Source organism: Bos javanicus, chromosome 12 (assembly GCF_032452875.1).
Source record: "Bos javanicus breed banteng chromosome 12, ARS-OSU_banteng_1.0, whole genome shotgun sequence".
Lineage (NCBI taxonomy): Eukaryota > Metazoa > Chordata > Mammalia > Artiodactyla > Bovidae > Bos > Bos javanicus.
The window spans coordinates 69679372-69691855 of record NC_083879.1 but is presented as its reverse complement, the minus strand read 5'-3'; positions in this window follow the sequence as shown (position 1 = coordinate 69691855).

The following is a 12484-nucleotide window of genomic DNA, read 5'->3' as shown; positions in this document are numbered from 1 at the left end:
GGCACAGAACCCAACTTGGGATCTGAGATCTGAGTTGTGTGTGTGTGTGTGTGAAAATGAAGAGAAACTGCAGAAGCCATTGGGGGAAGCCCCTGTTAGGGAAAGGAGGCGGGAGAAGAGATGGGACTGTAGGGAGCTTCTCTGGACACAGAGCGGGTGTTCCTGGGAACTCAATGGATGTTTGGAGCCATGAGCATGAACAGCTGGATCAATCAGAGCACGTACTGGGCAGTTTGGGGATGACACTGGCATGTCCTCCTCTAGGACGTGCTAGAGGCTCTAGGATTGGAGTCCTGACTTCTTTCTAACCTGGTTGTTCAAAAGATTTTCCTAGAGCCATGGTGGCATCGAGGGGCAGGGATTCCATTCCACCCCAGGGCAGGTGATGAGGAAGACAACCCCTCTGAGTTTTCTGGGGGACATGGTGGCCAGTTTCCCCTCCAGGTGCTGCAGGGAGAAGCCAATTCTGACCCCTCGTTGGAAACTGTTTCTTTGACTTGATTTTCATTGCTTTTGTTACTATGAAGTGAAGTGAAGTCGCTCAGTCGTGTCTGACTCTTTGCAACCCCATGGACTATAGCCTACCAGGCTCCTCCGTCCATGGGATTTTCCAGGTAAAAGTACTGGAGTGGGTTGCCATTTCCTTCTCCAGGGGAAATTCCTGACCCCAGGGATCGAATCCCTGTTACCATGATCTTACTTAAATAGCTTGTCTCAGAATATCCTGCCCCTCTGCCTGACCATAAACTAAAGCGCTCTTAGAGCTCTTGGAGAGATAATCTGACCTGTGAATAGAAGAGATTAACATCCCCTTGGAGATGTTTTACAAGACTGAAGACCCTTTCATTTCACTTCCCCACTGCCTCTTCCTCTCTATTCTGCCTTTTGACTTTAGTTCCTCATTGCTTTTTTCTCTCTGACTCTACAAAAGAACCTGGCATCCAGACCCCAACAAGATGGTCATTTTGAGGTGCTAGCCTGCCATCTCCTCGGTCAGCCAGCTCGACAAAACAAGTGCCTTCCTTGTCTTAACCCCTCATCTCAGATTTATTGACCTGCCTCGCGGCAAACAGAGTGAGCCTGGACTCGTAACGCTGTCACTCCCAACTCTACTGCTTTGCGGCTTTCTCTGCTTCCCATGGCTGCTGTTGATTGATTATACAACAATGTGAATGTACTTCACACAACTGAACTGTATGCTTAGAAATGGTTTCGATGGTAAATCTTATGTATGTTTTACCATCATTAAAAAGATTTTAAAAATCTGTGGAGGTTCTCCCAAAAGCCTGGACTGGGTGATTTACACGTGGCAGAGAAAATACCAAATAGCAGGAAGAAAACAAGTTATAGACCCCCATTCTGTTCACTCAGATCACCTCTGTGTCCCACTTGGTAGTTCCTGGTTCAGAGATTATCCAGTTCAAAGCTAGGACACTCACAAAGCCAGATTCTAAGCCCAGAAAGACCAGCATTCAACAGCAAGTATATTTCAAAGAAGTTATTAAGAGCACTAACTTTTTTCTTTTTTTTTTTGTCTTTTGCAAAGATGTCTTTTCTCCCCCTCTTCTTTTTCAGATCAGGAAAGCTTGCCAAGAAAAAAATAATCAGGTAATTAAGAACCGGTGTTGTTAACCAGCCGCTTCTGTTTTCATTCATAATAAGAGACCTTGCAATTTCCCTATGGGAAAGAGGTCTTGATGGCAATGATAAACCCAGAACATGGAAAGAATAGGATTCACTGAAGTCCCCTTTGGCCTTTGTCCAAGTTGGCTCTGGGAAATTTGGCAAGGCATGGGACATCACTTGGAAAATTCAGATTAGAAAGAAAGCCTAGAGGAGAGCTCCCTGGGGAAGTGGATCAAATGGATGAAGAACTTGGCCTACAGGGCACAGGGGAACCTGCCAGGGACATTGCCTGCAGAGGCTTCCCAGGCCTAGAATGCAGAGAAGAGACTCCCTACAGACCTCTCTAGGGGCTGTGTTTAACTTTGGGGGCTCATCGCCATCCATTCATTTACAACTATGCTTTTTAAACAGAGATGTAGCAAATTCTTCACTCACCTACCCAAGCAGAGCGGGCCTGGGGCCAAGAGAAGGCTTGTTGTGTCTCCATCACCAGTCCCCTGACTGTTGAGTGAGCCCATGACTGAGAGGTGGGGAGAAGGGTGAGATGAATCAGTGTCCATCGGCCCCACAGCCAGTCCTCCCCTGCCTGACCCCCCACCTCCTCCCTTCTGTTCCCTCTGCCTTTGTACCTGCCCTTGGCTTTTCCCTCCCATCCATTCAGGTCTTCCCAGAGTTCTATCTCAGAGCTGAAATCTTCCTTAAGCCAATCTCTCTATTGTTTAAAAGCTTATCCCTTGATATTTGAGTGGCTTTACTCAGAAGGACAAGGAGGTGAGGATGATGATGATAAAGGCAGGAGGGTCTGAGGTATTGATTAATTTCTTCTCTCAGCTTCCAAACTAGGGTATGGGGCATATAACACACAGGAAAGGCAAATATCACAGCATTTTCACCAGGTCCTCTACAACTGTGATGGAGAGGAAAATGTACCCTTGTGGGTCGTGACCTCCATGAGGCAGCCCCTCCCACCACTCTGACTATGTTAGTCGCTCAGTTGTGTCCAACTCTTTGCAACCCAATGGACTGTAGCCCACCAGGCTCCTCTGTCCATGGAATTCTCCAGGCAAGAATACTGGAGTGGGTAGTCATTCCCTTCTCTAGGGGATCTTCCCGACCAGCGATCAAACCTGGGTCTCTGGCATTGCAGGCAGATTTTTTACCATCTGAGCCACCAGGGAGGTGGCACCCTCCCTCAGAATCATATTTCTGATTTCAGGTGTTGAATGGAAAGTTATCTCACTAGCTTATTGCATCAGTTCAGTTCAGTTCAGTCACTCAGTCATGTCTGACTCTTTGTGACCCCGTGAACTGCAGCACACCAGGCTTCCCTATCTGTCACCAACTCCTGGAGCTTGCTCAAACTCATGCCCATCGAGTCGGTGATGCCATCCAACCATTTCATCCTCTGTCGTCCCTTTCTCCCCCTGCCTTCAATCTTTCCCAGCATCGGGGTCTTTTCCAGTGTCAGTTCTTCACATCAGGTAGCCAAAGCATTGGAATTTCAGCTTCAGCATCAGTCCTTCCAATCAGCGCTTATTGCATAATCAGTGCTTATTGCATAATAATGACAAAAGAAAAGGAGTGGTGTCAAGATAAGGCTGAAGATCTTTATCTAATGTTTCAAAGGGAAGAAATGAATCATTCTGGAAACTGCCATGATGTAAAATTCCAAAGTGCAGTAGTAAACCAATGGCTTATGATGATTTTGAAAAAGAAGCAGTGATCATTGAACCGACCTCTCAGGTTCAATAAATAAAGAAATAGAATGCCAAAGTAAATGCATATGCTTATAAAAACTGATGGATCTGAAGAAAACTGTAGATCCTGTATAAAGATTTCAGCAGGCATCTGACAAAGTTTCTTAAGATGTCCTTGATACAGACATACACAAACACACACATGTATAGATATTTGATTTAGTTAAGGTGATTATGGTGATTATTAGGGGAAGAACATTAAGTGAAACCAACCACTCACCACTCTGGCCAGGTACCATAGTAACCATTTTTGTGAGTTATTTTATGACAGGAGGTCCTGGTAAGGAACACGAAACACATAAGCTACCACCAACTGGAAGAATTCAGGAAAGGTCAAAAGGTGATGCCATGTGTCCTAACACCTCCCAGAATCCTTCTCGTTGGCATCTATCTTGGCTGAGCAAAGCATGGGCCACCAGGAAGGACCTTAAGTCATAATGATTGGCCAAAGACAACCCAGAAACGACTCCCATCACCATAAAACCCAAGACTGTCAGCCACACGGCAGAGCAGTTCTCCTGGGTTCCCTTACCCTACTGCTCTCTGCCCGGGCACCCCTTCCCATTAAAGCCTCTTGCTTTGTCAGCATGTGTGTCTCCTTGGACAATTCATTTCTGAGTCTTAGACAAGAGCCCACTCTCAGGCCCTGGAAGAGGTCCCCCTTCCAGTAACAGTTAGCTGACTCAGCTGGTAAAGAACCCTCCTGGCCAATCCAGAAGACACAAGAGATGCAGATTCAATTCCTCAGTCGGGAAGAGCCCTGGAGAAGGAAATAGCAACCTGCTCCAGTATTCTCGCCTGGGAAATCCCATAGACAGAGGAGACTGGTGGGCTACAGTCTGTGGGTTAGAAAACAGTTGGACACATCTGAGCAAATGCACTGAACTGAGCACGTGGCACAATGGCACAAATAGCCATTTCATATAAGTGGAACCATGTGGTATTTGTCTTTTGGTGACTGGCTTATTTAGCATAATGTCCTCAGGTTCACCCGTGCTGTAGCATGTGTGCTCATGTGTTTTTGCCTAAGAAGGTGTCCCTGTCCTTCATACATGTAAAGATCCTTTCATCCTCTCCTCAAAAACAAGATACATTTCCAACAGTCCTCGTCTCTCTCTAGTTTATGTTAATGTTTATCTAGTTCAGTCACAGTCACTCTGGACTAATCTGTTGGCTAAAGAATAAATCATAAATTTAAACACCATCGAAAATCCTCACATAAATAGCATGTACAGAACAACAAAGTAGAAAACATGCCTAGCTGCTGTAGATTTTTTCTTATTACCCGCTCCATCTTGCCTTTCACCTCAGCCAGAAACTCAGCAGGTTGGGATTGTTTACCTGCTGTTGTGACCTAAATCTTCATTCCTAAAGGATCAGAATCCTGCCTTAATTGGATTCATACAGTCATTCTCTTAAGCTTTACTACTAGACTTCAGGTTATAAAGAAGCATTTCAGGGAGCCCCTGATTTGACCTAGTCTTACCGGCCACCCCTGCCGCCGCCCATGTAGTAGCAACCCTACATCCTCTTATAATAGGAATCAATTACTCCAGTCTACAATTTACCTTCTTCTTTGCATATTGATTTAGTGGCAGGGGAGCCTCCAAAACCAGTTCACCTGGAACCATTGATGTGTCTCCTGGTAGATGCATTCTCCTCTCAGAAATGAAGAAAGCCCACTAAAACTGCTGCTAAGTCGCTTCAGTCATGTCCGACTCTGTGCAACCCCATAGACGGCAGCCCACCAGGCTCCCCGTCCCTGGGATTTTCCAGGCAAGAACACTGGAGTGGGTTGCCATTTCCTTCTCCAATGCATGAAAGTGAAAAGTGAAAGTGAAGTCGCTCAGTCGTGTCCGACCCTCAGCGACCCCATGGACTGCAGCCTTCCAGGCTCCAGTCCATGGGATTTTCCAGGCAAGAGTACTGGAGTGGGGTGCCATTGCCTTCATTAAAAATGCAGGAATGGGAAGCAAATTTTAGGTATACGAGAGCAGCTATTCTAACTTCTGCCACCTGAATCCTGGACCAGTGTCTGACTGTGGGAGAAATATTAATTTCATTTCTGAACCAAAGCATATACCTTATCCTATAGAATAGTACTCCAACTTAACAAGGCGCTTTCAACCAGGGAAAGGAGTCTCCCTGGACACGAAGAGGGGGAATCCGCTTGTAATGGTGACTTAGGGACCTTTGGTGTCAAAATCATTTATTTGTTCAAATCCACACGAATGTCCCCGTTTCAATTATCAGCATCCTAGTGCTTAATTAAGGCCCTATGGTTTATGACAGAAAAGTAGAGAGACTGCTGAATCAGTTTCTCTGGTAATTCTTCAGCCCAAATCATCCAGATGTGGGTCTCTATCAGTTCTGTGTCTACAAAGGGTTAGTGATTTTTCTAGGGCCAGCATCAAAGTTCTTGGGTTCTCTGGTGGCCTTAAACAGTATTTAATGTTCTGGGTTTGTCATTTTCTTTTGTTAATGCTCTTTGGTATAGTCATGAGCAGTTATCCAACCTCACAGTCCTTGCACCATCATTCCCAAGGAAACATTAAATGCCACAACTGCTTAGTGTCCCATAGCCTTGTCTTTGAAAGGCAGTTCCTTCTAGGCAATCAAAGGCCATAATTCAAACACCTCTTTTGCTGCTTATGCCACACCCTACCCACGTCCTAGTTTCCACTGGCCTATAGTTGCCACTATACTCCAGCCCCAACAATTTGATGACCAGTCTCAGATTCCCATCTTGAGGATCTGGTGTGTGTGTGTGTGTGTGTGTGTGTGTGTGATCCTATCCTAGTATCACATACTGCAACAGTCAGTCTCTGGTCCAGAGAAATACGACTCTCAAAAGCATTCTTCTGCACTGAGGAAGACTGAGTGAGACCCAGGCTTCATAAACACAGAGGGTAGAGGAGCATATATGAAGATGCTTCAAGGAGAGAGGAAAATGCTGAATTTTTATGACTAAGGCATGTGCGTACTTGAGTGTTTTGTTGGAAAAATGAAAGTGTGGTGACTGTGCTTGTACTTGAACTAGATGAAGTAGGTCATACTGAAGGGCTTACATGACCTCTTTCTTAAACAGAAGGCCGGGGACTTCCCTCGTGGTCCAGTGGCTAAGATTTTTGAGCTCCCAATGGAAGGGGCTGGAGTTTGATTCCTGGTCAGGGAACTAGATCCCACATGCTGCAACTAAGACCCAGCACAGTCAAATAAAAAAAATAAATACCCGAAGACCAAGGAGATGGCTCCCTCATGTAAATTTCCCCTGCTCTTTCCATCTCTTCCAGCTTTTGGTGCTTCACCCATGATTATTTTTCTGTGAACATATCCTACCACCCCAGTGAGATTTCAAGCTCTAATGACACAACCAGAAACTATTTTCTTTCCTAGATGCATAACCTTAAAACACAGTGATGCCTGAAGAGACAGGAAGAGGTGAACTCATTCACCCTGTTAGTCATCCCTTTGATCTCAGAGAACTAAAATTACCGATTAAAAACATATTAAGTAACAGAAGTCACAAAATAGTAAATGATTAGCAGAAAGAAAGTCTTAAATGTATTACCAAAATCAAACTAGTTAAGGTTTTTTGTTTGAAAAGTGAGTCTCAATTTTCATCTATTTTTGTATTTACTCAGTTTCCAATTAATATTGCACAGTTGGTCTTCATGTACTGAGTTTCTATTTGCTAAACCATTACACAGATGATTTCCATAACTTAACTCCTGTAATGGCAGAAACAATAAAAACGTTAAATATTAGAGGTAAGGGATCAGTGTCAATTCATTTTAAAATTACGGAGTAACGATTTCATTATCTTGGAGAAGAATGCAGAGTTTAAGTTCCAACCCCTTTACATTTTATTCTCAAAGCAATGTAACTGAGCAGATTTGTGTTTGTAGCTAGAAATAGGAGCAAATGAAACCAGAAACATCAGGTGATTTGGCCACGGTTTCCTCTGCCCGTGTGAGAGTCTCTGTGATTTGCTTGGACTGATTGGACTATTTTGATAGATAGATGCAACCACTGGTGCTTTCCGGGTGGGGCTGGTGAGTGGGCATGGGAAAAGCTTTCTGCCTCTGAAACACATATATTGGAGAAGAAAATGGCAATCCACTCTAGTATTCTTGCCTGGAAAATTCCATGGCCAGAGGAGCCTGGTGGGCTATGCAGTTCATGGTGTTGCAAAAGAGTCACAACTCACTGAGTAAACTGAGTAAACAACAATCAAATGCATATGTGTGGAATCCAGAAAAAATGATACTGATTAACCTATTTGCAGGGCAGGCCTAGAGAAACAGATATCTAGAACAAACTTGTGGGTACAGAAGGGGAGGAGAGAGTGGACGAATTGAGAAATTAGCACTGACATACATACACTACTACATGTAAAAAAGAGCTAGTGGGAAGCTGCTGTATAGCACAAGGAGCCCTGTGCTCTGTGATGACCTAGAGGGCTGAGATGAGGGTGGGTGGGAGGAGGGTGCATGAAGGGAAAGATGTATGTATGCATACAGCTGACCAATGTTGCACAGCAAAAGCTAAAACAACGGTGTAAACCAATTATACTACAATTTTAATTAGTTAATTTTAAAAAAGAAACTAATCCTCCCAACACCTTAATCTTGGATTTATAACATCTAGAACTGAGTAAATCAATGTTTGCTATTTAAGCTACCTAGACTTAAGGTATTTTTATTATGGCAGCCTTAGAAAACTAACAGAAGGGTCAATTTTAATATCTTATTGTATAAAATGTCACAAAAAGCAACTTGAAGTCATAACTATATATTTTATCATTGTAGCAATCTACCTTTTATACCAATGTTTTAGCATATTTGTCGCCTAAATAAAAGTGTGTCTGTGCCTTAAATATCCACAAAGGAATTGTATCAGATCAGATCAGGTCAGTCGCTCAGTCGTGTCCGACTCTTTGCAACCCCACGAATCACAGCATGCCAGGCCTCCCTGTCCATCACCAACTCCTGGAGTTCACTCAGACTCATATCCATCGAGTCAGTGATGCCATCCAGCCATCTCATCCTCTGTTGTCCCCTTCTCCTCCTGCCCCCAATCCCTCCCAGCATCAGAGTCTTTTCCAATGAGTCAACTCTTCGCATGAGGTGGCCAAAGTACTGGAGTTTCAGCTTTAGCATCATTCCTTCCAAAGAAATCCCAGGGCTGATCTCCTTCAGAATGGACTGGTTGGATCTCCTTGCAGTCAAAGGGACTCTCAAGAGTCTTCTCCAACACCACAGTTCAAAAGCATCAATTCTTCGGCGCTCAGCCTTCTTCACAGTCCAACTCTCACATCCATACATGACCACAGGAAAAACCATAGCCTTGATTAGACGAACCTTTGTTGGCAAAGTAATGTCTCTGCTTTTGAATATGCTATCTAGGTTGGTCATAACTTTCCTTCCAAAGAGTGAGCATCTTTTAATTTCATGGCTGCAGTCACCATCTGTAGTGATTTTGGAATTGTATGTGAAAGTCTAATTATCCTAACAACTTTTTAATATGCTAAAAAGACTGGAAGTTTGTACTGAATGTGTTGTGTAATAAAGAATAAAATAGAGTAATTTAAAAACATTTTAAAAAGCAGCTGTATGTTCCCTATAAGAAACAAAATGCACTTTATATATAAAGATGTATACAGAATAAAAGTAAAAAGATTAAAAAGATATACCATGCTAATACTAGTCAAAAGACAGAGTAGCTTTATTATATTAGAGCAAAGGATATCCAGGGATAAAGACAAGAACGTCAACTAATCAGAAGAGTCCAAACTCCCTCTGCTCTCCACACGATAGGCCAATGAATCTCAGAGATGAGATGTTGCAGCAAGGAAAACGACTTTACTCAGAAAGCCCACTGACTTTGGCAGGATAGTGCCTCAAAATAGTATCTTATCACGGTCTAGATGCCAGGTTCTTGAGATGGGAGGAGGTGAGGAAGCAAGGTAAAAAGGCCATTAATCTTGCAAACATCTCCTAGCATGGCAAGCCTCAGACAGGGGATGTGTTAATTTCTTTCTTCCTGCCATCTGCAGGTGGCCGGGGTTCTGAACAAAGGCACTTTAACAGTCAGGCAGAGGGGCAGGACTGTGTGGATCACCACAAACTGTGGGAAATTCTTAAAGAGATGGGAATACCAGACCACCTACCTGCCTCCTGAGAAATCTGTATGAAGGTCAGGAAGCAGTTAGAACTGGACATGGAACAACAGACTGGTTCCAAATAGGGAAAGGAGTACGTCAAAGCTGTATATTGTCACCCTGCTTATTTAAATTATATACAGAGTACATCAGGAGAAATGCTGGGCTGGATGAAGCACAAGCTGGGAGAAATATCAATAACCTCAGATATGCAGATAACACCACCCTTATGGCAGAAAGTGAAGAAGAACTCAAGAGCCTCTTGATGAAAGTGAAAGAGGAGAGTGAAAAAGTTGGTTTAAAGCTCAACATTCAGAAAACTAAGATCATGGCATCTGGTCCCATCACTTCATGGCAAATAGATGGGGAAATAGTGACAGACTTTATTTTTTTGGACTCTAAAATCCCTGCAGATGGTGACTGCAGCCGTGAAATTAAAAAATGCTTGCTCCTTGGAAGGAAAGCTATGACCAACATAGACAGCATAACAAAAAGCAGAGACATTACTTTGCCAACAAAGGTCCATCTAGTCAAAGCTATGGTTTTTCCAATAGTCATGTATGGATATGAGAGTTGGACTATAAGGAAAGCTGAGTGCTGAAAAATTGATGCTTTTGAACTGTGGTGTTGGAGAAGACTCTTGAGAGTCCCTTGCACTGCAAGGAGATCCAACCAGCCAATCCTAAAGGAAATCAGTCCTGAATATTCATTGAAAAGACTGATGTTGAAGCTGAAACTCCAATACTTTGGCCATCTGATGCAAAAAACTGACTCATTTGAAAAGACCTTGATGCTGGGAAAGATTGAAGGCAGGAGGAGAAGGGGACGACAGAGGATGAGATGGTTGGATGGCATCACCGACTTAATGGACATGAGTTTGAGTAAACTCTGGGAGTTGGTGATGGACAGGGAGGCCTGGCATGCTGCAGTCTATGGGGTCGAAAAGAGTCAGACATGACTGAGCCACTGAACTGAACTGAGAGGGGCAGAGTCCTTGAAAACAAGCCATTCTGTTTGATTATAATAACAAAAGCAATAAATAGCAAGTCAAAGAAGCAGTTCCAACATAGAGTCACAATTGGCTTCTTCTCTGCAATGGAAGGACCTAATAATTTTTAATATTAATGCCCTGAATATCTGTTTCAAAAATCCATGAAAGCAAAACCTGATAGAACTGCAAAGAAAAATAGATAAATCCACAATTGTCAGAGATTTCAAGTCTCTCTTCCAGTAATTGAAAGAATATGTAGACAGAAGATCAGCAAGAATATAGCAGATCTGAGCAACATGATTAGCCAATAATAGACCATAAAATAAGTCTCAGTAAATTCGAAAGGATTCATTCAAGTCATATCAGAAATATTCTCTGACCATGATGGAATTGAATTAGAAATAAGTAATAAAAAGATATCAGGAAAATCTTCAAATATTTGGAAATAAAAGAATATACTTTTAAATAACCCTTGGACCAGAGAAGAAATCAAGAGGAAATTAGAAAATATTTTGAGCTGATTGAAAGTGAAAACAGAGTATGTTGGAATTTGTAGAATGCCAGCAAATCAACCCTTGAGAAGTTACAGCACTATATTAGAAAGGAAAAAAAGGCCCCAAATAATCAGCCTCAAATTTTCCCTTAAGAAACTAGAAAAGGGGCCTTCCCTAGTGATTCAGTGGTTAAGAATTTACACTTCCATTTCCAGGGGCATAGGTTCGATGCTATGGTCAGGGAAGTAAGATCCCCAAAGCTGCAAAGTACACCAAAAAAAAAAAAAGAAAAGAAACTAGAAAAGATAAAGCAGTCAAACCCAAATTAAGAAAGGAAATAATTAAGATCAAAGTATAAGTTGATGAAATAGCAAACAGCAAAACAAGTGTGAAAATGAATCCAAAACTGGCTCTTTGAGAAGATCAACAAAACTGTTAAACATCTAGTGAAACATTCTTGTGTACCATTTCCAATATCTCATAAATTGTTTTGCGGTCTAGTGAGATAATTTTGTGAAAAGTAATAACAAGATATAACTATAGGGAATTTCCTGACAGTCCAGTGATTAAGAATCAGTGCCTTCACTGCCATGGGAAACCAGGTTCAATCCCCGGTCACAGAACTAGGATCCCATGCACAGTAGCCAAAAACACAGATAGGACTAGAGACTTCCCCGGTGGTCCAGTGGTTAAGAATTGCCTTCCGATGCAAGCAACAAGGGCTCAATTCCTGGTTAGGGACTTAACATCCCACATACCTTGGGACAACTAAGCCCACAAGCTGAAGATCCAGTACAGCCAAAAAAAAAAGTATGACTATAAGATTATAGGGCTTCCGAGGTAGCACTAGTGGTAAAGAACCCACCTGCCAATGCAGGAGACAAAAGAGATGCAGGTTCAATCCCTGGGTCAGGAAGATTCCCCTGGAGAAGGGCATGGCAACCCACTTCAGTATTCTTGCCTGGATAATCCCATAGACAGAGGAGCCTAGCGGGCTACATAGAGTCCATAGGGTCACACAGAGTTGGATATGACTGAAGCTACTTAGCATAGTATAGCACAGCATAAGATTATAACATCATTTCTAAATGTCCATTAACCTATGGTGCTGCATTTAATTCTACAAATTGCTTAATGGTTTGAAATTGTAGAAACTGATAATTAAGGCAAAATGCATTCATTGGTCAATTCTGTGAGAATTCACAGAACTTGTTCAACAAGGAGAAAAATGGGATGTTTGGCCCCAGAATACATCCATCCTGTCTCCTTGATGCCAGATCACCTCTGTGGAGATTTCAGAAGAGAAGTCTGTTGCTTCCCATCTCAGAAAATTACAAATGGCAAAGCTAAAGCAAATATCCTACAACCCAAAATGGGATGAGCATTAAACATATCCAGTGAGCTCATACTGCATGACACCACGTGACTGATATAAGAGAACAGATTCTGAAAC